The 25764-nt window shown below is 39.8% G+C and overlaps 1 protein-coding gene across 1 annotated transcript in view; it reads right to left on the reverse strand.

Annotated features, from left to right (window-relative positions):
* The window catches only part of lingo1a (leucine rich repeat and Ig domain containing 1a), a 158536-nt gene that overhangs the window by 66138 nt on the left and 66634 nt on the right, over positions 1 to 25764 (reverse strand). Inside the window, exon 2 of the mRNA XM_051951772.1 lies at positions 5653 to 5798. The gene's annotated coding sequence lies outside the window, so the exon portion shown is untranslated. The remainder of the gene's footprint in view (positions 1 to 5652; positions 5799 to 25764) is intronic.

Here is a 25764-nt window from a genome sequence, read left to right on the forward strand (position 1 = left end):
GACATGAGTAATGGTTATCTCCCAATTGAACTCGGACAGATTGTTCATTGCACAAATGTGCTTCAAAGGAGTTCTGCTGTATTGCGCTCATTTCCACCTCTATATTTTTATACAGTGAATCCACTAGAGAGGCTTTGCATGATTCATAGTTTTAAAAAAATATATCTGTTTTATTGAATATTGCCTGTTATGCAGGATCAGCCTGAAAACCACACACTGTAAATGAAACGTGGATACAGTTATATGGCCATCGCTATCTTGCTCTTTTGAAAGCAGATGTACTGAGAGGTGGTTGAACCTGACTCCGAGCATGGGGACATTATGCACGCTGATACAATATCAGTCACTGCTTTTTCAGCCATTTTACTCTAAATAAGACCATAATTTACAAATATGTGAATATGATTCTGTATTAAAGGGGATGGCAAATAGCATATAAGTCAGTCTCTCCAGGAATTCGCGATGTTGCGATCGCACAAATTCACACGAAATCAACCAATCTCCGCAATTTTTCGCGGCCTTGCTATTTTGTCCAATCACCGCAACTTTCCCGCAATTTTGGCCCGCCTCCCATGAGTTCCACCAATCATAGCAGCTCCCAACGCAAACATAATGCATGTACGTCACCGAATTCACTTCCTTGTTTATGGTTTGAAGATGCAGACATGTGCGATGCTAATGTCTGTCATTTACCAACAAAAATTACTGCTGAAGACCGTGATAAACAATTAATTCACTGATGTTCTTCACCAAAGCGGAGCTAAACTGTTTTATACCCGTCCAATATTGCGGTGGAATACAAAAAAAGAAAAAAAAATCATCCATTGATACACACTTTAAAAAAAAAAAAACACGAAACGTATTAGAACGGCTGAAATGAGCGGACAACAGAACAGACAAATTACTATGATGGAAACTGTTGCATCCAGATCCGTTAGAGCACTGACAGAATGAGGTAAATTAGATTAATTATTCCACCAGAGAACACGACGGAGTTATGTGACGATCAGTGTGTGAATCCTTCCTCTACCCACATCACTCAAAAACGGACTCAGTGATTTGAATGAAAATTTAAGGGTCGGTCAGAAGTGACACAAGGATCAAATGATTAGATTTCGGCAGTGATACGGCTTAAAGTTTGGATCTACGGATTTGTTAAGGATTCATAGCGGCACGGCGTCTGATCGCAGCACGGTAACCATGGCAACAACCTACCTCAGCGGCCTGCTGACGATCACACGGTTGTGATCCTACAACAAATCTACCACTGTGGACGTATTGGAAATGACACAAGGAATAACTGATTAAATTGTGGGGGTGTTTCTGAGTCCCATCAATTCCTGTCGCCCGCTACATATTTAGGTTACGCGATTCGGTATGTACACAAGCAGAACACACACCTGCCTTGGTGGAGGACTGCGCTCACTTCTTGTTAATTGACGTGACAAGCCGTGAGCTTGTGTGTGTGTGAACAAGTGTGTGCCAGGAAGTGAAATTAACTTTTTAAGCCACCGACAGATATGTCCAAATATGATTCATTCAATAGTAAATTATCAATTTGTGCCGCAAATACCAACCACGTCATATTAAACCAGTATCTGGCTGCTGCTAATGTCCCATCATGGTGTGCCAGCTTTTGTGGAAATGGGTTGGAACGTTAAATAATTAATTTCGGAATAAATATTGTCAATTACCGTGCTGAAACATGTTCTACAAGCTGGAAAATGCAGCTTTTTAGCAGTTGTCACTGTCTCCCGCAATTTCATCACAACAAATAAGCTTAAAACATTGCAACTTTTATCGCAATTTTTAAGAAAAGCTGCCGCGAATTCAGGCATTTTCGGCCGCAACAATCACGAATCAAGCCCGCGAAATCCTGGAGGGACTGATAAGTCCATAAACTCTTTAGAAATATGGTTACTTTGGTAACCAATTAAGTGAAAAGCAGGGTTGATTTTTTTGTTTTTGGATACTTCTATACAACTTTTTTTTTTGCAACCACAGGAGTCGCCCCCTTCTGGTCATTCCAAGGAATGTAGGTTTAATTTCCACATTTTAGAGGCTACATCCATCTTTTATATACAGTCCATTTTGAAAACTGGTACGATTATAATGGGACTAAAACCCTTTTTTTTCTGGTTGGCCAACTACTGGAAGCTTTCTGAGGGGGCAACACCTAGTGCTTGTGAGCTCAGTCTCATTCTCTGAGGTTCTGGAAACAAACTGTGAACACACAAGACCTATTCCCCTGTTATTAGGAGTACACGTGGGAAATGCTGTGATATATGCTGACTAAAGTGTAAAACTGTAATGTTTTTATTCTGCTGTTGCCAAATGACTGCATTGTATCTTCTTGCACCACTGGTGGCAATTTAAGTGATAGTTTACTAATTTATTTATATTAATCTGGTAATAAGTAGTGATATTACTTAAAGAGAATGCAAGACAGTGCATAAACGTTTATTAATAAGATGATAGTTGACTTTGTGGATGTGTTGTGCTTGAAGTAGATGGCTGTAGAAAGAATAGAAAGAAAGAAAAAAGACTGGAAACCGGTGGACCCAATAGCCCAGTGGTGAGGGCAGGTACCACATGCTCGCAAATGGCATTAAATTGGGAGTCCTTGGTTGGATTCCTAACCACACCCTTCTACTGTGTGGGTCTAACAAAGGCATAATGCAGAAACGGTTGGAAACCTACTATTCATATCTGTTTGAAGATGGAGCTTTTTATCTCACAGGGATTACTTTTACATAGACACATGCCATCTTTTACAACCGTATTTTGTGAAACCCTAACCACGTTGATTGAGAAAATCCAATGCTGTAAAATTATGAAGAGTATTTGACAGAAAATAAGTAAAAGCATAATATATAATGGATGTCCAGCTGATATTTTTATTGGCTGAAATAAGCCTTGATCACACCACAGACAGTACATACACAAGTGGGTGTAAAAATCACTTTAATGCTGATTAATAATTCAACCGTCAGAAATGGCTACTGGTCTCATGCTCATCAAACTGTATTACCTCTGAAACCAAAGCAGCTGCATTTCTGAGGGAAAACCCTATCTCCTAGAAATTAGGGTTCATTCCAGCTAAGGTCTGAAGGGAAAGACTGCAGTCTGGCGTTATTTCCGCAGCCAACAAAAACACAAGTCTAAACCAGTGGACAAAATAGGCAGTCAGTAAAAAATGGTAAAAAACTCATGTGAATGATGACTCATAATGAGCAAATATTTTTTTAAATAAAGGAGCATGGCCTCACAGACTCCCATTCAAGAGCAGGGGTTGCGGGTGTAGGCAGCAGTTCAAACAGTAGATGGCACGTTGAGCCATTTCCAACTCATGAATTACACATTTTTAAACATTTGGTCAGAAAAATCAATATTAACACCACATTTAAGTGTTTCAGTTTGCTGAAAGCACTAAAAAAAAAAAAAAAAAACAAGTGTGCAGTACCTCCTTAACATTTCTGACAAGTTACAAGTACTTTGATAGCCCCCAAAAAACCCTTTCAAGTACAACATATTACTTTCTGCCAAATATACCTGATCCTACAGTGCAATATCCACTTGTTGCCCATGTAGCCAAAGGCTACGTTCAGACTGCAGGCTCAAGTGACCCAAATCCGATTTTTTTGCCCCTATGCAACCTGTATCTGATCTTTTCATGACAGTCTGAACGACACAGATCCAATTTTTTTCAAATGCAACCCAGGCCACTTGGATATGTGGTCCTAATTCCGATACGTATCGGATCTTTCGCCATGTGACTTCAGTCTGAACGGCCAGGTCGCATTTATCCGACCTATACCTTATTGGTACACGACAAACGTCACTATTCTGCGTTCAAGCAAAACACGTCTTCCCGTGAGTGTTAAAAAGAGAAGAGCGCTCACATATGTAGGTAAAGGTCGCCCTTGTCATTCGAAAATTCTGAATGAAGTCTGCATCTGTGAAGCCTCTCATATCACTATCCCACCACTCCTGGCTGCGACTCCGCACCTACACAGTTCTCTGGACAGACCCTGCTGCCACTGCCCCACAAAACGCCAGGGCCAAAATCCTGGCTCTCTTCCTTCGTGACCTTCTACTAAAAACGATTAAGTTATAAATATGCTGGCTCTGGCTGGACAACAACTTTAAAATGGCCAGACATGTTCTACTGTTAGCGTCCATGTTTACTTCCGTAAACACTGAACACGCTCTCTGCGTGTGTCGTTGTTGTGTCCTCTTCTGTGCATGCGGAACACTTTTGGGTCGTGTGAGGTTCACACAGGAGATCACATACAAGTCGCATTTAATTGGAAATGTGAACGAACTCGCAAAAAAAATCGAATTTCACAAAAAAATCGGAATTGAGCATTAAGCCCTGCAGTCTGAATGTAGCCTAAATTTAACCACAAACTGGAGTCTGGACGTGAACCTCTTGTGGTCTCTAGTGAAAGAGACAAGTGCGTTCTTCATCTGACACCTACCTCAACCACCTCCCTCTGAATCTTGTACATTTCATAAACTGCGGTGCTTTATTTAGTACAAAAACATCCAGTCATTGGTTTATTTGCCCTTACATGTAATTGTGAAACAGTTTAGTTGTATAGACATAAATAACATTTTCTTTTGCTGATTGAATCAGCTACCTTGTAGAGAAGATGGATTAGATTTGTGGCATTACAGCAATCCCAGTGACGGTTAGATAATTTATGCTATGCTTTTGCTTTCAGTCAGAGCTGCACTGTAAAAGCAAGGGGCTTAGCTTTAACACACAGCTGTAGCAGAGTATTGGTTAACCTTGTCTTCCAGAAATGATGTTCATGTCTATATGCACTATTAAGTTACAAGAGGAGGAAGTGTAATGTCGTCTGGATTACGTTATCAACGGACAAATGAGGGAATATTTTTTTGAGAACGTGAATTGATATTCACACTGTAACAGTAAAATATTCACTGACAATTTGTCTCATTTAGTTTCCTACAATATCTATTTTTGCAAGTGTCAGCTCGTCGCAATTGTTTCATCAGCCACACCAAAATATGCAGAAAATGTATTAAAAAGTCATCTTTTTCCACTGCATTAACCCAAGTGTCCCTGTTGCCTAAACTGCATGGTACAAATGCTGTTCTGCAGCATTTTAGGCCTGTGCTTTTGTGCTTGCAAAGTTGTCTGCAAACAACAATAGTAAAGACCAACCCCAGCACAATTGGGAAAACTTGTTAAAACTTTCGAGGACACAGGGTTTGGTAATATGGTCACTGCAGATCAACTAGTGGTCTGAAGTCCTCCAGTCACCTGCTTTAGAGGCATCGAAAGTCAGTCTAGAAGTACTGCAGTCATGTAAAAAGTCAGTGAGATAATTAGAGGAGAAATTCCAAAATTTGAAATGTCTCTTCTGATTGCAGTGGGATGAGTCAGTTTTATTAAATCTCTGTTAATAGCATCCTCGCTTCAACCACATGCGGCACGTTGTTCTTTTTTCCCCCAGAATGGTTCTTACTGAATTATTTGTCGTCTGGTGTTAAAATGTGTCAGACACGGCTTACAGCTGCGACGCATCTCCGTGCGCTGAAGCTGGAGATGCTTTCACCACTGTACGCTGTGTGCTGATCAGCAGGAATGCCTCATAATTCTGGTAGTGCAATAATACTCACAGGCAGTAATTGCTGGCCTGCTGATTCCAAAGAGCTTCTGGATCTGCTTACTGTGTAGAAGGTGGGAGGCTGAAGGTGTGTGCTGGGCAACGTCTCCCCTTAATCCACATCCCCTCGCAGCATTCCCTCTTCAATTGATCAGCCACCTGCAAGAACAAAGCAAAAATGGAAATTTACCCCTCTGCTAATAAATCAGACTGTGCATTTTATATATAAGATTAATTTTATCTATGTATTTCCTACTTCATAAGCAGGGCACAGTGTTCCGTGCTATGAATGCTTTAAATCTCTCTGTGAAATTGTTTTAAAAATTACCAAACTGCACGCATATGCAGTATTTTAATTGAATGTGCTGTGTGCATTGTGACTGTTATTTCAAAGCGCACACACTAAACAACTGTTGGCAGTGAAAAGAAGTTGTAAATACCATGCTGATATATTATCACATATATCAAGTTGTTAGCAAAGAGTTGCTTACACAGCAGCAGACATGAAAGAACATTTTTATTTATCTGGAGATGTGTTTCCGGCCACATGATGAATTCCAAAGGATGAAGTCCAATATTTATGCTTTTGTTTAGCTTTGTTTTGGTCTCCATCAACTCCTGGGGGAAATATGTTGTTCATTGGCCGCTCAGCGCTTTATTATTTTGACCAGCTAGACACTACCTGTGTGTGTATGTGTGTGTTTGGTGTTTGCAGATACAGAGAGTGGTGGGAGTAAACCAAAACTGTAAAGTTTCACCGCAAAACTACAATTAAAGATGCTAAAATGCTTCACCGGCAACAGCTGGACTGTGGAGTTGGGTGATATTCGCTGTTGCAATAACTTTTACAAACATACACACTCTCGCAAGTAATTCAAATATATATAATCAAATGCATGCTTGCAAGATTAAAAAAGAAATCTAATTTACTGATTTAGATTAACTATTTAAGTTGATTTAAAAATCTATTTCAGTTGATGTAACATCAATTAAATTTTGATGATTTATTTTTTCTTCACCTGGAGTTCAGGATGATAAAGGCCCTCCTCTATCATAAAATGCCCGAACAGTTAAGAATGCTAATTAAAAATACCATTGATTGGAAATGCAAAGCTAGTATTTATCACACAAGGTAGTTTGTAGCAGAACATAAAAGCATCATAAATGCACCATCTTCATTCACGAATAACTGATGTAAACCATTGTGTTCATTACTCTGTCAAGGTACACGGTGAAGTTATGTGACGATCCGCGTACGTTTGTCTGTGCACAACATTACTCAAAAACGGAATAACGGATTTGGAGGGAATTTTCAGGGAAGTTCCGAAATGACACAAGGATCAATTGATGTGGCATACAATGACTGTTTAAGAATAATATTGAAGAAGCCTCGATGGGAGAGTGCCAGTCACCTATTTGTTTCTACTGGGATTCAAACATTTAATGCAGTTTTGAGAAACGCTATGTACAGGTTTATTTGTCGGCTCAATCATTGTGAGAATACGATCATTAAGAGTCTGACTAATGTCAAAATGAGTGCCACACGCTATCATTCTGAACTGTGGCGTCACTGGTATAGTTGTCTGCTCTAGACATTTCTTATGTGTGCTGTCTGTTTTTTTTAATTTGGACCCTGTGTCTGTAATAAAGTTTTGATGATGATGATGATGATGATTGGATTTTGGCAGTGATGCAGCTTATAGTCTGGATCCACAGATGTGTTAAGGATTGTTATATCATTGCAAGATAGTGGTGCGGCATCACTGTAACTATGACACCAAGCAAACGCTACGTCAACTGCCTGCTGACGATCACATGATTGTGATTCTACCACGATTTGACCACTGCAGACTTATTGAGACTTATCCATCAGAAATGACACGAGGAACAACTGATTAAATTGTGGGGGGTGTTTCTGAGTCCCATCAGTTCCCGTCGTCTGTTCCATATTTAGGTCATATGATTCAGTATCCATACATAACGTACACGTGCATTCTTGTGCTCAGCACATGGTCATTTTGTTTGTGAGTACATTTATGTGCCGTGATTTCTGATCATCAATAACTTTTTTTAAAAAATGCTGCATTTCTACAAAAATATGCTGCATGTCTGACAATGCCATATGGGGGAATGAACAGCCTTGGCAGATTACTGTGTTTTCTGAGTGCTTTTCTTGTTCATTTTACTGTACCAAAACATTTCTACATATTTTTAGAGTGTAGTCATCTGACCTATTGTTAGTCTGAAAATATAGATTTGAGCAACTTTGAAGTGATCAGGGTGACATTCCACAAAGGATGCTGGTGTATTTAAAGCCTGACTTCACCTTAATCAATTAACTTATAGCTTAAGTAATTTTAAGTTTAAACACTCAACGTGTCAGCAAGTTAATAGTTTTAAAACCACCTGGAAGGATATTTTAATTTCTTTACATAAATTAATTTTAAAAACTGAAAGATTAAAACATCAACAAAATAACAAGGTGGAGTTTGAATGTGAGGAGAAAAACAAAACCACTCAAAATTGCAATCATCGATGCCAACTGTTCACTATTCCATTTACAAGTGTGGTAACTTCACACCGAAGAAGCTTTTTGCAAAAGAGTTCAAAAATATTTCAGTTTTGCTTTTGGATTTCACATCTCAACTAGCTGCCAGTAATAAACACATGCTCCATTTCCTTCTCTGTGGGTGAGAGACGAGCAGACTTTGGAAATGCCAAACAGATCTTGGATGTTTCAAAGTAGAGAAGCTGAAGTTAATTAGTTCCTTCATTACATTTAATAAATTACACAATAGCTGCTGGTGAAGTTATTAATACTCACATTTCCAGTAACTGATTTGTATTTGTACAACAGCATTTTACAGTAGAGGCTGTTCTGTTCACCTGATGACATGCCGTTTCCATTAACATGAAAGCATTTGACACTTAGATCCCAAAATCAGAAGCTACTGTATAATATCATTACACCAGATAAGCCATGTTTATCAGCAAACAGCGCAAAAGGCATCAGCCGCCAAATGTCTTGGCAAACATTTGATCTTCCACATTCTGATACATGCACATAGAAACTAGCTGATGCATTTAAATCAGAAGGGATGCAACTTCCCTTTGATTTCCTGGCTGAGAAAAGTCAGGCCTTGGATCCAAAGCAAAGTGCTGGAGCATCTGTGCTGGTGTAATTTGTCTGCAGAGTTGTTGGCAGTAATAGAGACACCTTGCTCTTCCTCGGCAAGATGTTCGACATCTCATCTGCCTCATTACTGGCAAAACAATTAATTTCAATGCATGATATTTGGTTTCAGATTATTTACCAGCAGCTGTACTGCAGCTTGAATGGCACATTACGAGTGACGTAGTTTAGAAGCTGTAAAGACACGGAATTTACATGTTGCTCTACATATGTATATTTATTTCACAAATAGCAAAGATGCAAAACAAGTTGAAAAAAAAAATCACATATATCAGATAGGCAACAACAGATAAATGTGACTGGTTGTGTTGAAATGCTGCAATCCCACACTGATAACCCTATAGATTCATATATTAGCAGATGCATTTAATTCGATGGCAAAATTAAAAATGTTAAGTGGTCCATAACAAATGCTAATATTGGCATGAAGCATTATCCATTAAAATGAAAACATAAAATCCTTCAGGGTCATTAGGACTAGTTAATCCAGACATTTTTTGCTGAGATCCACTAGGCATGTAAACATAAAGCCAGTCATGATGGGAAACAACAAAACTTCAGACGGCTGTAATTTACTTTAAATGTTTAACGTGCCAACACTACAGAGATAGCGATGGAAGCTTTTTATTGGGTTGCTGGTTAAATAAGCTGGCAGGTAAGTGGAGGAATGCGGGGAAATCTTGGTTGACATTTATCTGCAAATGAATGCATTAAAATCACTGCATTATAAATAACCCCTGCTTAGGCTTTGTGCAGAGGTGAGCCGAATCAACAATAGACAGCTCACATATAGTGATGATGTCTCTTTTTTCGTTCCAATACCACGCATGATTGCCCACAATGTGATTTGATGTGAGAGATTTTGTCAATCCTCACTAAAGAATCCTCGCAGTATTTAAATCTTAATGGCATTACTTGCTGAATAAACACATCATGCTTGGCTTCCCTCTGATAAAGCACAAGGAGCTCTCTGAGTGAAACCTGGAAGTCAGTTCCACATGAAAACTGCTGCTGGGTATTTTAAGAGTGAAGTAGAGCCTGATAAGGGAATTAGCTCATTGTTTTCCCCACTTTGAAAGCCGTCAGCTCGGGCAAAAATGATTCCTGCCATTCTGTCATATTTAGGGGACCTCGGAGAATACCGCCGCCGCAGCACGCAGAGCAGCAAGGAGCTACCACATGTTGTCTGTGAAGTATAGCTGAGACTCAAAGACAACAAGGACACTTGACTGACATTTTGTAAAGTCACAGGAGAGAAGCGGAATCACAGAATAACCTGAAAACCAGCAGCGTCTCCTCCAACAACCTTGGCTTTTGAGACAGCCAAACGACAAAAGCACGCACACTTCTAGAAACCGAGGCTCATGCAGAAAACGGGAGTAGAGAAGAAGAGTCATTGATAAACACCATCTGCACTCCATTTAACATTTAAAATGGAGAGAGGGGAGCCAAACAAAATGAAAAACTAGAGCATGATAGACGATGGAGTCCTAGTGTAAAACTCCCACCAGCGAGCTTGACAGGAAAGTAATTTCAAGGGTAAGAGTATGATATAATAAATGACATAATGTATGCATAAGTGAATTAGGGATCAACAGCAGCAAAAGCCTCTGGGAAGAAAGAAAAAAAAACTTTTCTCAGTTTCTATCATGTGCTAGCATGATTTTACAAATCATCTCCGTGAGCAGAAGTCTTTGCCACTGATAGCTTGGGACTTTCATTTTTTTCCCCCCTGTGTCTGTGACAAGATTAGGCTATCTCTCCTTGTGCACATGGATGACTGGCTCCTTGGGGCCGGTCGCATCACTCTCGCACCCCCTCCCTCAATCCCAAGGCAGAAAACATTTCTATTTTCAACAGGATTAGCTCTCACCACAAGCCACCTGACAGGCAACAGCATCACCCGTGTGGCACACACACCCCCAGGCACCCAGCAGAACATATCATGGCCTCAGTGACTAACAGGGATCCTGGGGAGTTTACCTTACAGTGGCATGCACAGTGGGTAACACAGTTCCACCCTCTATGCAGCATTTTTCAGCCGTCCCTGTCTAAAATATTATCCCCACAGGAATTTCTGAGTCTTTTCTTTCAAGCTGCAAATAAATCTCTGGCTGGAACAGAAAAATACACACAGTCCCTCAGCATAGTTAACAAACAACAAGCTTTTTATTAACCTAAGAGGAGGGACTCCTTCAGTATTCCACCAGCAAAAATGAATAAATATACAGAGAGACTAATAAAGAAGTGATTAAGCTGACAGCTATTAACACATGCCAAAATATTTAGTAAATCAGTTGGTAAAAAAAAAAGAAAGAAAAGAAACCTGCGTCATTGTGTTTTTCATGATATCTGTAGTCGTCCCTGTTGTTGCTTCTCTTATCTCCATTTGGAGATAAACTTTGTGTCAGTGTGTTATGTATTACAACAATACTTTCCCCTAATCGGGCCTCTGCAATCCGTAACCTAAGAGGGATGTGATACAAACAAATGATGTGTTAAATGAAACATTTGGCGTGAAAAACAAACTTATTAGCAATCTAGTGTCATGGATTGATACGAAACGTTTAGTTTTTCTTGAACAAAAACCAGATCTCAGCTCACCCTGATCATCAGGTAGATCAGCTGCATCTGTGAAGTAGAGCTCAGCTGTGGGCTGTTGGTGATCAGCCTGGTTGGGAGACTATTTTAAGAGAGGGGTTTTGAATTTTTTTTCTCAGTTTGAGTGTCTGAGAGAATTATTCTGTACCAGTGACTCAACATAAGTTGTGTTCTGTTCTTTTGATAGATTCAACGGGCAGTAATTGGGACAAATCTCACTGTCATGTTTTAGAAAACAAAGAACCAGTTTTATTACTGACCCCATTTTTAGTGTGCAGTTTTTGTGAGTTTCCCCATTTATGATCTTAAATATCTTGTTTTCTGGGGGGAGGAAATGTAACACTAGTGATATGCAGATTTATTTATTTATTTTTTAATTTCATATGCTGAAGTTCTGTGCACCATCTGGGAATATCTTGCCAATGCATTCACTTCTCTCTCTCTCAACAATTAAAAGCTTCAACAATGGCTCTGAGGTGCCTCTGAGCAAGATGCTTAACCCCAACTGCACTAGTGGGACTGCTCTGTGACCTGTGGGAGAAAACTGCACTTACACTCACAAGCTCCGAGGCAGGAAGTGTTATGGACGGAGATAGTGTGTGAATGATTAAATTAAACCACAAGAAAAGCGCACAGAGTGCAGGACTCCACCAAGGCTGCTCAGTCAATTTCCACGGGCTTGAAATCTTGACAACTTGCAGCAGAAATCACAGCATTATAGACTGTGGGCATTTAATATTGCTAGTAGGATCACAACTATGTGATCATGAGCATCCAGCTGCTGTAGTATTCCCTTGTATTCGTAGTTACAGTGACGCCATGCTGCTATCTCACAATGATACAGAAATCTTTAACAAAACTGTGGCTCCAGACTATAAGCTGCATCACTTCCAAAATCGGATTATTGTGCCATTTCTGACGGTCCCTAAAAATTTCTTCCAAATTCATGAGTCTGTTTTTCGAGTAATGTTGCTAACAAACACTAATTATCACATAACTCCACATCATTGGCGGAGTAATAAGCATTTTCTCAAGTTTAGTAATGTTTGACTTCTCCAGAAAGATCTGTCTTTAGAATCACAAGAAGTTTAGTTATGGTAAATGGTCTGTATTTTATATAGCTCTTTACTATACCTGAAAGATACCAAAGCACTTTACATTACACGTCACGTTCACACACTGATGGCGGAAGCTGCCATGCAAGGCGCTAATCACAGAGCCATGCCACCCTCAGTCTATATTTCAGTCCATAAGCTAGACTGAATTAAGGTAAAGCTACAATGTCAATTTGGTTTAATGATTTTTCTTAACTTTTAAGAAGAAATGATTTTTCAACCAAATGACACCTTTTTTTTTTTTTTTTTTGAGTATTATCTTCTCAAAGACTAAGAACACTGGTAGCATGCATCCAGTCTGAGAGGACACAGTTTAACAGTTCTAGTTGTCATGCGAATTTAAATTCACTGCATTAATTTCTTAGATTTACGCAAGAGCTATTTTTTTGTTTTTATTTTTTCAACTTAAGAAATAAATTTTAATCAGGATGTTTGAGATAAAGCCATAGAACCTTAAGCACTTTACTCTTCACCAGTGCATTCAATGGCAATATTGAACAAAATGTTAATGAAAAGACTAAAGTAATTTCAGTTCCCTCCCCTCCCCTGTCTGTACTCATAAAAATTTTCAGTCTGCTTTGTAGGTTTTGTTTTAATGACAAACAGTAGGTTCAACTCGGCTAATGGCAAAGACAACAAGCTCACTCTAATGTTAATTACCTCTGGTGCTCAAGTCATTTTAAATAAGGAAAAGCATAGGCTCTAATTTACAAGTCATTCACATCAGTTTCATTCGTACAGTTTTCATGCTGTGAACTGAGATGAGTTATTCATATCTCATACTGGTTACACCACAGCCATGCTGAGGACTGTGAGCTCCACTGTTACTGTAGAGCTGGAAGAAACCAAGAAGCCTAAACACAGGGAGTTCTGTGAGGACCAGTCTAACTTAGGTGGGAATATAAACCCACAGAAAAGCATATTTGATTTGTAAATTGTGTTCTCAAAGTTAACTAAGCATTTGCTGTGAAACTGGATATTACCAATATCTATTGCCATCCAATATGGAAAATCTTGAAGAGGCATGAGATGGACATTGTACTACTTTGCCCATCATACATACTCAGTTGATCAAAAAGTTCTGGGACTGTGCATTTGAACTGAACACATGTATTGTTTCCACTGGTTAGTGCACATCTGATTTTTACTCCAAGGAGTCAGAGCCTCGGCAGAGTTGTGACGATCAGCGTAGATTTGTCTGTCCGTCCATCTGTCTGTTGGCAACATTACTCAAAATCAGACTAACAGATTTAGATGAAAGTTTCAGGGAAGGTCAGAAATGATGCAAGGACCGACTGATTAGATTTTGGCAGGGACACAGCTTATAGTCTGGATCCACGGATTTTTTTTTTTTTTGAAGATTTCAGCCATCAGAAATTATACAAGGAATGACCAACTTTAGCAGAGTACTGTGCTCTTAGTGCTTGTTGTGGTTTTTTCTTTTTCTCATTTTTGACCTCAATCTCTATAAGAAAACATCACCTTCTGTGTCAGAAGGTAGGATGGTAAAGGCCCTGTCACACTCTAGCGTATAGAGCCATCATATGAGGAACGTATGGATTTTTTAGGCATACGCTGAAACATGCTAGGGGTACGCTGAAATACGTTTCTAGTACGTCGGTTTACACTGACGGCCAAAACATTTTTTGAACATGCACAAAAATTTTCAGCGGATGCTGACGTATGAATTTTACGCTCCTCATATGCTGAACATGCTAGAGGTACGCTGAAGGTACATTACTCATACGTCGAGTACGCTTCACATGCGTTGAAATTGAGTGGGTCAGGAAACCTAGCGTTAGAGGAGCGTATAATGAACGTGTGTCTGACGTGTGTCTAACGTACTCAACTTATGCCTAACATTTTCTGAGCGTACAGCCAACTTATCCCATGCGTATTTCAAGCGTATGGGGGGTATAAAAGTCTCACATTTCCAAATCTGTATCAGTTTGTACCAGCAGTTCAGAGATGGAGGTTGCTGTGCTGCAACATCACCAAAGATTTGTTACAGTTGGCAGTTGAGTATGCTAGACACAGAAGAAGAAGGCGTGGAATGAGACGTGCAATCTGGGTGAAACAAATAAAACCTATCTTATCTTAGGCTTTGAGCCCAAAGTGCTTCTGTCAACTAACATTAAATATTTACAATGAAAATAAAAAACAGTAATTCCTCAGATTTCAGAACATATGAAAATCAACAGGCTTTCAGTCTAAAGTGCCACTTGTGTCAACTAACATTTTACATTATTAAAAAAGTAAATCCTCACATTTTAGAGATTAAAGCCAGCACCTCTACATCTGTGTTATTTTTTGCTCTCCTGTCTTTGAGACATGCAAATTTCTCAATGACTCTATGGTTAAAATCTGGGGTCTCCCTGACAAGTTTCTTTTCCATAGAGAGCATGGCCAGTGCATTAAGACGATCCTGTGACATCGTGTTCCTGAGGAAGGTCTTGATTCTTTTTAGTGTTGAGAAGCACCTCTCAGATTCAGCTGTCGTCATTGGAGTCGTGATGAGGATCTTCAGGAGAGACAGTCTCTGAGAAGGTGACCTGAAGATTGTTGCTCATGAAGAGCTGGTACAGAGCCACAGCACCATTGCAACTCCTGAACTCTGTGTTGCTGAAGATAAGAGACAGTTCAGCGCAGGGCGCGGTCTGCCTGTGCCCCGCTGTCTCCTGTCTCTTGTATTGAAATGGAACGAACTGCGCATGTCAAAGTTATAACGAGAGTCAATGGGGAAAGATGAATGCGCCTCGGCCGGATATATCTCTACTATTAGTAATTGTAGACAACGCCGGGCGATTCTAATCTGACTTTTTATTACAAATCATACATTTTAGTAACTCTCTACAGGCTCTATTATCCATTTTACTTGTTAAAAACATAGGATATACATGTAAATGTAACTTTAAAAATGTTTTATTAAAGGAAGAGCTGTGACTCTACATGATGAGACAGAGGGGGCGGCACCCTAGCGTCCTCTATAGAGTTCGGGAATGGACGTCCTACCATGATGGATTATGGGATGCGCCCTCCATGTTTGTGGCCTGAAAACAACCGCATCATCTGGTGTAGTAGATTGTTTTCATTTAAAAAAGGACCAAAACAGAGGCAAATGCGCTATTATCTACCGGGAAAAACTGAACAACGAAGCAAAGCAAAGATATATGGAGAAAATAGGATTAATTGATGGGATAGATCCATACCAAGCACAAAAGCCGGTCCAGTGACAACCAAACGAGAGGGACTGACAGATGTTTAGCTGCCATAGTGGGCTAAGGATATCACGATTGACAGGCAGAAACAAGAACAAAAAGGCAACTCACCCTTATGGAAATGCCTGGAACAAACGAACATTCTCTTGGGAATATTGCCGAAAGAGATTAACTTTAGTTTAATGGCAGCAATCCAAGCCATTCAGCATCTTTTTGTCATTTCAGAGATGTCACTCCCCTGATGTCTTTTCCAAGCAGGAAAACCTAAATATTTTAGCCCGTTGGTCAATTTTCTCCCAGAGCAGTGGTGAGACTTACTGTCACAACCCACCACACATCTGCGCCCCATTGTTGCTGATGACCAGAAAGTTTGCACGCTAAAAACATGTAAAATTGTGTAGGTTTTAATGAGGCCGCTAGTGGGCAGGTCACAAATCCCAAGATGCTTTGCGACGTGACAATCCCGAACTCTATTGACCAGCCGCCCCTGGTGTACACCCAAACAAAGCACAGCAATTATGCATGAGCTTTTTTGGCCATAACAGCACAATTGCCACTTTGCAGCTGCCCTACTCCCCAGATTTTGGCTATCCATGACTTCTTCCAGTTGAAGGGCTGTCATTTTGAGATTAAAGTTACAGAGCTTGACATGACTGTTATGGCTCTTGGAACATTTTGGTCAACCATCGTAAACTGATTTAATTGGATTTTTTTTTCATGCAGCTTTTGGCAGAAAAGCGAACAAGTCTATTTACTAAAATGTCCAACTATACATTTGGTATTCCTTAATATCCCTTATTTCTTTATCCTCAGAACATACAATTTCAAGCCATCATTATCCTTGGGAGTAGCAGCACGCAAAATCACATTTCCACTGCAATGGCTACAGAAGTTGAACACTTTTTTTTAAAATTTTATCCCAGTCACAGTACTCTGAGAATAACTAATTTCATGTCTTGTTTCATTTGTTTTTGACTTTCCCCCCCCTCCCTCTTCTTTCTGGTAAAAGCATAGCAATAAAGTGAAAACCCTGAAGGCTTCAGGGTCATGTGAATCACCTCTGACAGGTCCAGCAGCTCAGATCATTAAAGAAACAACCTCAACATTCTTTTTTTGGTCTGTTTTTCTTTAGCCAGTTGGAGGTTTTTAAGAACGCTTCTGTTAACTGGAAATTGCCTGTTAGACGTGTCAACAGTCATTTTAAAATCGGTGGGTAATTCAAAGTCAGAATGTTACAAGGTACATGACAATGAAATAAAGAATGAACTGTTGAGTCTTGGAACAGCAAACCTCTCGATGTTAAATGATGAATTGAAGTATAATTAAAAGGCACCACTTTTTTGTCTCATGTAGTGATGTTTTTGCATTTGATGGACTTTTTCAAACTAGAACATTCTACATAGCCTTCACTACACAAAGAGCTTTGCTGTGGGATCTCACTTTGACAGAGGTCTGAGTTTTAGACCATTAATTATTCCATTTGATGCAGTCTTTCAGTTTTCTGTTCTTGAACTGACTGCCATCACCTCAACCATGCTGTCTAATTTAATGTCCCTCGCTTTCAGTAAAACCTCCACCACCTACGTAATTGAATCTTTTGGATAATTGAATATCAGCCAGATGTATGAAGACATCTAGAACAGGTGCAGAGCTATGACATGTGAAAAAAAAAAAAAAAAAAAATCAAGGTTGAAAAGGGTAATGATTTATAGAAGTTCTGTGTCAAAGTGTTTGAGCTCATGGATGGACACAAATATATGCTTTGCCACAAACTTGGTTAATTTCAAATTAGTTACAGAGGTATTTTCTAGTTAAAAAGTATTAATTGAACCTTGGAGCATTTCTTTTCACATCTGTTTTTGTTGAAACAAAGTCTACTTTGACCTTTACAAAATGTCCGGGGAACGGGAGACAAGGTGGGGGGCTGAGCTGAGGGAGCCGGTGGTGGATGTGGCGAGGACTGAAGCAGCCAGACTGGGAGCAGACAGAGGAGGGGTGCAGAGCGGAGTGGGAGGTTCCGGGGTGAGGAGAGAAGACGGAGCCGGCAGGGTAATCCAACGTGAAAACAGAGTCCAGGTAGTGGCATGCGTGTGGGGATGAAAGGCATGCAGCATGAAGCAATGATCCAGCGGTGAGCCACGAGGAGAGCCAGGCTTTTATGCTGCGCTGATTGAGACTCGAATCAGCTGCGCAGCCGCACAGCCGCTTGTAGTTGGCTTGACGAGCCAGAGCACAGGAGCGGGAGGGGGCGTGACAGTGAAATCAAAACAGATCAACCCAAAACCTCTTGAAAAACAAAGATTTGGTTCCTATTAACTCTTGGATGCATAAATGGGCATGACCTGGTGAGGTTGTTTTCTTGTAGTGTTTGTAATGAAAAGTTTTTATCACTTCATATTCCAGCTATTTCTCGAAAAACAAACACTTTTATCCATCATTTCATTAAATGTTTTTAGTCTTTTATACTTTTGAAAAAAATATTAAATATATAATTTAAAAAAAGTCATTTCTACTATTACCCCACACTCTTAATTACTGATATCCTACAAGAAGGGATGCAGTGCACAAACTTGAAGGGAGGAAGACCAGCAACAGCTGGAGGAAAAGGGTGGAATGATGTCAACAAAATGGATGTTGACAGTCTTCTACTGCTGTTCTGTGTAATCTTTTCCAATTATCAATGTGTTGGAAAATAAAAAAAATAAACAGATTTCAAACAAAGTCATTCTGATGTGGACCAAAATATAATTATATTTTGGTTAAGTATAATCATTTGTATTAATACAAATGATTATACTTAACCAAAAGTGACAGACACATTGATTTTTACGAGGATCATTTTTGACCCACTTATGGAAGAGTGTAAGGTCCAATTACTCATACCAAAAGGTTAAAACAAGCTCATGCATCCCCACATTTTCTTGTCTCCATCTCCATCACAGTGAAGAGGACTTCAAAGCAGAGGTGTGTCGTGCTCGTGTAGCACTCGCCGTGTTTTGTACCTAATTTTATCATAAAAGACGTTGCTTCTTTATCCTGTTTGTCATTAATCAAAACATCCAGTTACTGTCTTGATCACTTTTTTTGTTATGTTCAGGATTACTGCATTTATTTATTTATATCCTCAAGCTGTTTGTAACATCCAAGTGGATAAATACAACACGTCTTCCAGGTTTCACGCTGTGCCGATGATGCACCGCCAGTAACCATGAATTGTTCAGGGAATATCAGCCTGGAAGATTTCAGAATTAGATCTCACTATTTAGTGTGGTCCATTGGCTGAAAAATGCAATTTAGTAAAGACTCATTAAAACTCTGAGCAGAATTCAAAGCTTTAAACGACACTTTTTGCCGTCTATCCACTCCAGTGTAACAACTTGAGGAGCTTTACGTAACAACAGCCCACTGAAGGGAAAGAAAAACACACAATGCAAATAACCAGTCAGCCTCCCATGCGGCAATGAAAAAAACCTTTTGACATGCAAAAGTAATTATGTTCTCCCTGAGTCCTTGTTTTCATGGTTCACGACTCCTGGCCCCCTCTAGCCTCCAAAAGGAGTCTGAATTCATTTTAATGACTTCATTTAAAAGTACAACACAATCAAGGTAATTAGGGGAACCTAGCAAAGTTTGGGTGACTGTCAGCTTTTAAGACTGTGGCACAAAAAGGAGCAAGATGCTGAAAAATGCCGGCTGCCGTGTTGGTGCCATCTCTAATTGAGAGGCAGGAGTTTAACTGGGACGGATGAGGGAGGTGTCCGGGGAGCACGGCAGGTCCACTTTAATTAATGAATAAGCAGTAAATCAATGACTCATTTGTGAAGGGCAATTAACAGAATTTACTCAATCTAATCTTAATTGTGGCGTTGTCTGCTTTAAGTGTGCATTGTCTCTTTCAAGGTTTCGTTGTGCAGCAACCGTGCCGCCACATGTTTTGGTCATTTCGGCGCACAATGACAAATCTCTGGCCTCTGTCGTGATTCACCATTTTTTCCTACTCCATGCCAATTTATAGGTAATCCATCACACAATTTGCTTCATACAAGCAAATTAATCTTCAGTGTATAATTATAATATCATTAAGAAGATGAAAATGACGCCTAAATGATTTCATGAATCATTCCGTCCGAGGTGAAAATGGAATCCGCTGCCTCTCAACAAAGAAAAGTTTGGCTTTGTTCATTTTTGTCACACGACACATTAGCAAAGAGATTCCTCGGGTCGTGCAGCATTACACTGAGCTGACTCGAGGTTTTCCATATGGTCCACGAGAAAAGACACGCATGATGCTAGTAACATCCAACAGTAACACTTAATCTATATTCAGTGAGTTTAATGCGCAACAAAATCAGCTTTAAATCTAATTAGACACTGTTTTATACATGTAATCTGCAATGTGTATATGAATTGTCAATGTCCTTGTAGCTGTCACGCACATTTTTAATTTTAGCCCTTTTTAAAAAAAAAAAAGTATTTCATTGTGCAGTAGAGAAACGGACATCCTTGACTGCAGTTTTACTTCATCAGGGCCAAATAAATCACCCAGATTCTCAAGGCTAATAAAACGGCAAAATGTTCCTTGTGCCTCGCTACAGATCTGCTTTCAAAAAATTTGCTGGGACTGAGTGACTCACCCTCTACAAAATTTCCTAATATGACAAACTTCTCAAATAATGATTATGAATTCCTACTGCATATACTGTGACTGTGTATAATAGCTGGTCTCATAACTGCAGAACTTCATCCAGACATACCAGGAGAATGTTTCAGTCCTGTAAGCAATTTCAAGTTTTTTTTTTCTTAATTTTCCTAATGGATGTCTGACTTGTAATAAAATTCTGAATTATTGTTCTCACTTACTTTAATTGCAGTTTTGGCTAGCATATTTCTGTGGAGTCACAATTATAATATTAGGAAACTTCCCTGAGATTAAGTTGCTGAACTTTTTATTTTTGACGTGCTAAGCATTTTTCTAAGGGTGAAGCGTCCTTTCAACTGCCATTAAAGCACCAGCAGCTCTTTGAATCTGGAGTCACTTCACTCCATGAGGGGAGGGAATCTGATAAAGCGGCAGAGAACTACCATAACACCTTTAATAAGGTAAACAGCTCATAGACTCGGTGCCCCTTTTATGGTCAAACCAGTTACTAAATGACAATGCAAAGTGTCATTTTCATCTTATTAGTGTCACCTTTCACATCAATGGAAGGAAATAAAAAAGCAAATTAATCTAACTTTAAAAGCAATCCTAAGCAGGTACAGTATAAACACTTTATATATACAGTAGTCCATATATCTCTGATTGATTTTGACAGAAATCTGTGAGATTAATCATCAATGATGCTAAAGGAAAAGACGACCAACCAGCCTCAGGAAAATTTACAGCTTCCAAGAACCTGATTGCGCATCATTCATTAATGCACACCCACTTTAGGCATGTGCTTAGAATGTTTTGGTCTGATGGCTGTCTTCACAGACGAGTCATGCACAGTTCATGTTGACCTGTGGGGCTGCAGCACAGGAATGAATATTAATGACACCAGGAGACCATAGAGACTCATAACACCAGGTCATTACTGCAGATTCACAGTAGTTTAAATATTGCAATCACGAGTGTCCTTAACCCTTGGACGCACAAAATGGCTCAAAAGTGACCCAAATCCAATGGAAACTGGGCATCTCCTGGCCCACACTGCACATCAAAGGGTTAAATTTGAAATCTGGTGGATTTAAAACTCTTGGGATCCAATAAATCATCCCTATTCTGAATCCAGCTACTCTAGATTACCGCTTAAAGCAAGTGACGATAATGAGAACGAAGAGCGTGCATCTAAAACTGGATTCTTGCACAGTCTGACACATTAAAAACATGATAAAAATGCCTCATTGGATTTGATCTAGTCTTTGCCACATTATTTATTTTACACCGAGACAGATTATGCCCAGGTGTTCTTCCCGGCAGAACAGCGAACACTGTTAACACACGCAGTTCACCTTGAGCACGCATGTGCGAGATGAACTCATGATTCATTTGCGGCATCATAACAGCTGCTTCTGTCTACATTACACATCCTGACTGCTGCAGGAAAATCTCACCATGAAGGATGCGGTGTCGTATCCGTCGCCAGATGTTACTGCGAGGTCGTTGCACAATCTCGAATACACACAGGACCCAACCTTGAACCATCCTCATGAACGGGGTCGGCAACAGACATCGATTTCTGCTGACTCGGCATCACAACCGCTGTCGCTCTATCACCGATGCCACCGGTGTCTTGGCTTCCATTTTCCCCCCTCTCAAGAATGATTACTGGTCCATTATGGTGAAAAATAAACTCAACATCAGGCTCTTTTTCTCCTCTGAACAAATACTAATCATGCAGTGGCACATTAAGCCACCCCCCACATCCCCTTTAATAGTAGTTTTATGGTGACACCAAGTCCCAGGACACACTTACTGTTAGTATCCCCCCACCGATGCTTAGGAGATGATTTATCTGCAACCTGATACCACATTCAGCACGTCGCACTGGAGGCAAAGGAGTGAAATTTATACACGGGGACACTTAATTCACGAATGGAATGAGAGGTGGTGCAAGGAAAAGAAAAGAAAAAAGAGGCAAATTCTAAAGTAGCAGATGGTGTGAAATGACTTGAGATTTTGGTGTGAAACAACTTGAGATTTAGTGCATGACTAACAAAGATGCTGCCAAAAGCACTTGAGCTTACTTCATAAGCATAAACGAGATAAAGTGCAATGGAGTGGCGTTTTAGGGTCTCGAGATTAATAGAGAATGTAAATTTGGGATTCTGTAAAACGGCCAACTCCTGACTGGCTGGGGCTCAGAAGTACAAACAGTGTGAATAATTTGGATGGTAAGAGAATAAGATGCTGACACATTTTCATGCAGCCTCTCGCGATGGCTGAAATACTGATTAAAGATTTTGTTTCTTGTTGTCGGTTTGAGATGGATGAGGAGAACTGTTCAGCCAAAATATGTCATGTTCCTGAACTAAATGCTACAGAATGAAATATGCAGAATGCCCATGATTAATTTAGAAAGTCCTTGGCTTTCATACACTAGTCTGGTGTGTGCTAATGACAAGTGCAGGTGTGATGCTACAGTCCTGACAGTGCTATGGTACTGCGGGAATGAGCGATAGTGTCACACTGACAGTTTAAGCCTGGTTGTTATTTTCCTGTAATGGATCAAGTGCGTCTTTGTGCTATAACTGATCGGTAGGTGTTTTATTTTGTACATGCTGTACAGACCGGGGGTGAAGAAAACACAGATCCTTTACTCATGTGAAAATACATATGTGGCAGTTTAAAAAATGCTATTACATTTAAAATGTCATGTATTTGAAAGCTTTAATTGGTAAAAATGTAATAATTTTATTAGGAAACTGTTCATAAAACTATATTACTATATTACTGAGTCACTAAGCAGCATGTTACTGTTGTACTGTAGCTTGTAGGTGGAGCTAGCTTGAACAATGCAATACAGCTTACAGTAAGTTTTGTCCTCAACAGCCTCTTAAAGGTCAGTAAATGAATCTGAGGAGTGGGGACAAAAAAGGAAAAGTTCAGAGAGGGAAATCTTAATGCCTTTGTCCAAAGTGGTACAGTCTAAAGGTTAAACTAGTTTACTACTTAATACTCTGAACACTGAACAATGTTTCAGAATCGTTTTTGTTCCTGTCACACAATAATTCTCCTATTAAAACACAATCATGGCTAAAGCACAAACATCTATTTTATGACATATAACAAAGTTACAATGCCATAATTCATAAAAAAAAGCAAACAGAAAATAGAATTTTTTTATTGCTTAAAAATCTATATACATAATATTACATCAACCACAATTTACTTCCTTCATTCTCTGTGTAAACCCAACCTGCAGATCATCCCTAAAGTTCTTCAGTCGTTGCCACATGACTATTTTACAGAATCTGGTGCTACTGCTTTATTTTGGCATTTTTAAAATAAATATGTAGAAAATAGAGAGGTTTTTTTGTTACTGAAATGCTATCATTTTAAACATGGATTTAGCTGTCTGATGGAAAAGAGTTGAGTAGTTTAAGGACTGTCGAAAAGTTCAAAATTCGAAAAAAAAACTTTATTTTGAAAGAAAAAAGGGATTCAAACCTGTTCATTCAGATGGTTATTAGTGTAGCATGTGTTTTTCATTGTACAATATTTACCATTACTTCTAAAAAATATAGTGAAGTAAAAAGCGCAATATGTATTTGTTTAAAGAGAAAGTTGTTCTCAGTATTTTAGAATCAAGTGCAGCACCTGCGTTAATATCTATCACCTTTGTTACAACTGGCTATTAAGCTGCAACAAAAGAGGATTCAACCACAACAAAAGATTACCTGTTAAGGTAAACATGATAATGAGGTGTGACAGTAAGCATCAGTGATGTGTGAGGGTGTGTGGTGCATGTTGTCAGTGTGAAACCAACCAAAGTACTGCATGGATGGCTGGATGTGAGAAGCAGGGAAGAGAGCAAAGCAGAGAGAGCTCAGACTCAGCAGGCTGGCTTATATAGGTGCACAGGTACACTTGCCAGGTGTAACAGGTTAGGGGATTTCAGGCTCCGCCCAGCAAGAGATCTGCAAGAGAAGAGCAACAGACAGAAGGCAAAGGCTCTGGGCCTGCAACATGTCCTGGTGTGACTGGTATTGATATTTTTGTCTGATGCTGCTAGCCTGCAAATTCCACTTGTATTTTTTTGTTTTTGTTTGGAATACAGCTAAACATCAAAAGTTCCAAAAGATCTATTCCACAGTCACCTAGAGTAGCTGAACAAGAAAACAATTAAAGTTTGGATGTCGGTGGTAAGACTTCCATGCATGTTGAATATTCCCAGGTAAATACTGGGCTCTGCTTAGTCATAGTCTATGAAACTGAACTGACCTTTCGTGTTTTGGCTGAACTACAAAAACTGAGCAGTGATAAATGAATGAAATCACATCTCAGGTGGAGTGTGTGTGTGTGTGTGTGTGCAGAGATCTGAGCACTGTGAGCTGCACAGGAAGCCGCCCCCCCAGAGATCCTCCCCCTCCCCATCTCGGTAGCCTTATCTGTGATGTGCAACTGATGAACTCCTGAAAGACTCTCTGGGTTTCGCCTGTATGGATCAACTGACAGAGGGACGGGGGGGCTTGGTCCATTTCTCTCTCACTGGGAGATAAGCGCTGTCTGTCAGCTTGATTGACGTATCAAAGAAGGGCAGCCTCAGCCATTGTGTGTGGGGGGGGGACTTGACTTCCAGATAGGCTTCCTCACTCATTCTCCAGACTGGTAATGTAAACAAGCCTCACAGACAGACATGGCTGCTTTGTTTGCAGCCATAAAGCGGTATTATGATGCTGCTGGATTTTTAGTACAATGAGACCTGAGAATTGGAAAAGCAGACTTCAGCAAAAGAGGAAGGGGACAGCAAGGACTGAGAATGGACAACAATGGTGAATTCAGGATCCCGGATACATGTCTGGAATTAGTGACTGCAGCGACGGCAAACAGCATATGAATTTCAAGAAAATAAAAAAACCTCATCCAACTTATCAGTTTGAATCAAAATGGCAGTTATTTTTCACAGGCTTTTTATTGTACAGCCCACTGGTATGATTTTTTCATGCTCACACAGGAAAAAAAAGTTGTGTTGGGAGATACAGCAGCCAACAAGTGCCGCTTAACCAACTGAGCAAATGAGTAAAGCTCTGTGCAGCCCCTGAGTTATCAATAATAATCTTAACTATCATTTGGTAGAAAATCTTATCTGTAGAGGCTTGTTGACTCCAAGAAATCGCAAGTAAATAAAAGCCTGTAAATACTGACCGAGAGGCCAATGTCACACACCACGGCAGCGCGAGAGAGAGTTTCAAAGTGAAGGACCAAGAGCTGCTCTCTCCTTTGATACAGCAGCAGGCAGTCTGCCAAAACACCCTTATCCTCAGTTCACCACTGCTCAAATGAGGCTTCAATT

This window comes from Acanthochromis polyacanthus, chromosome 8 (genome assembly GCF_021347895.1).
Source record: "Acanthochromis polyacanthus isolate Apoly-LR-REF ecotype Palm Island chromosome 8, KAUST_Apoly_ChrSc, whole genome shotgun sequence".
Lineage (NCBI taxonomy): Eukaryota > Metazoa > Chordata > Actinopteri > Pomacentridae > Acanthochromis > Acanthochromis polyacanthus.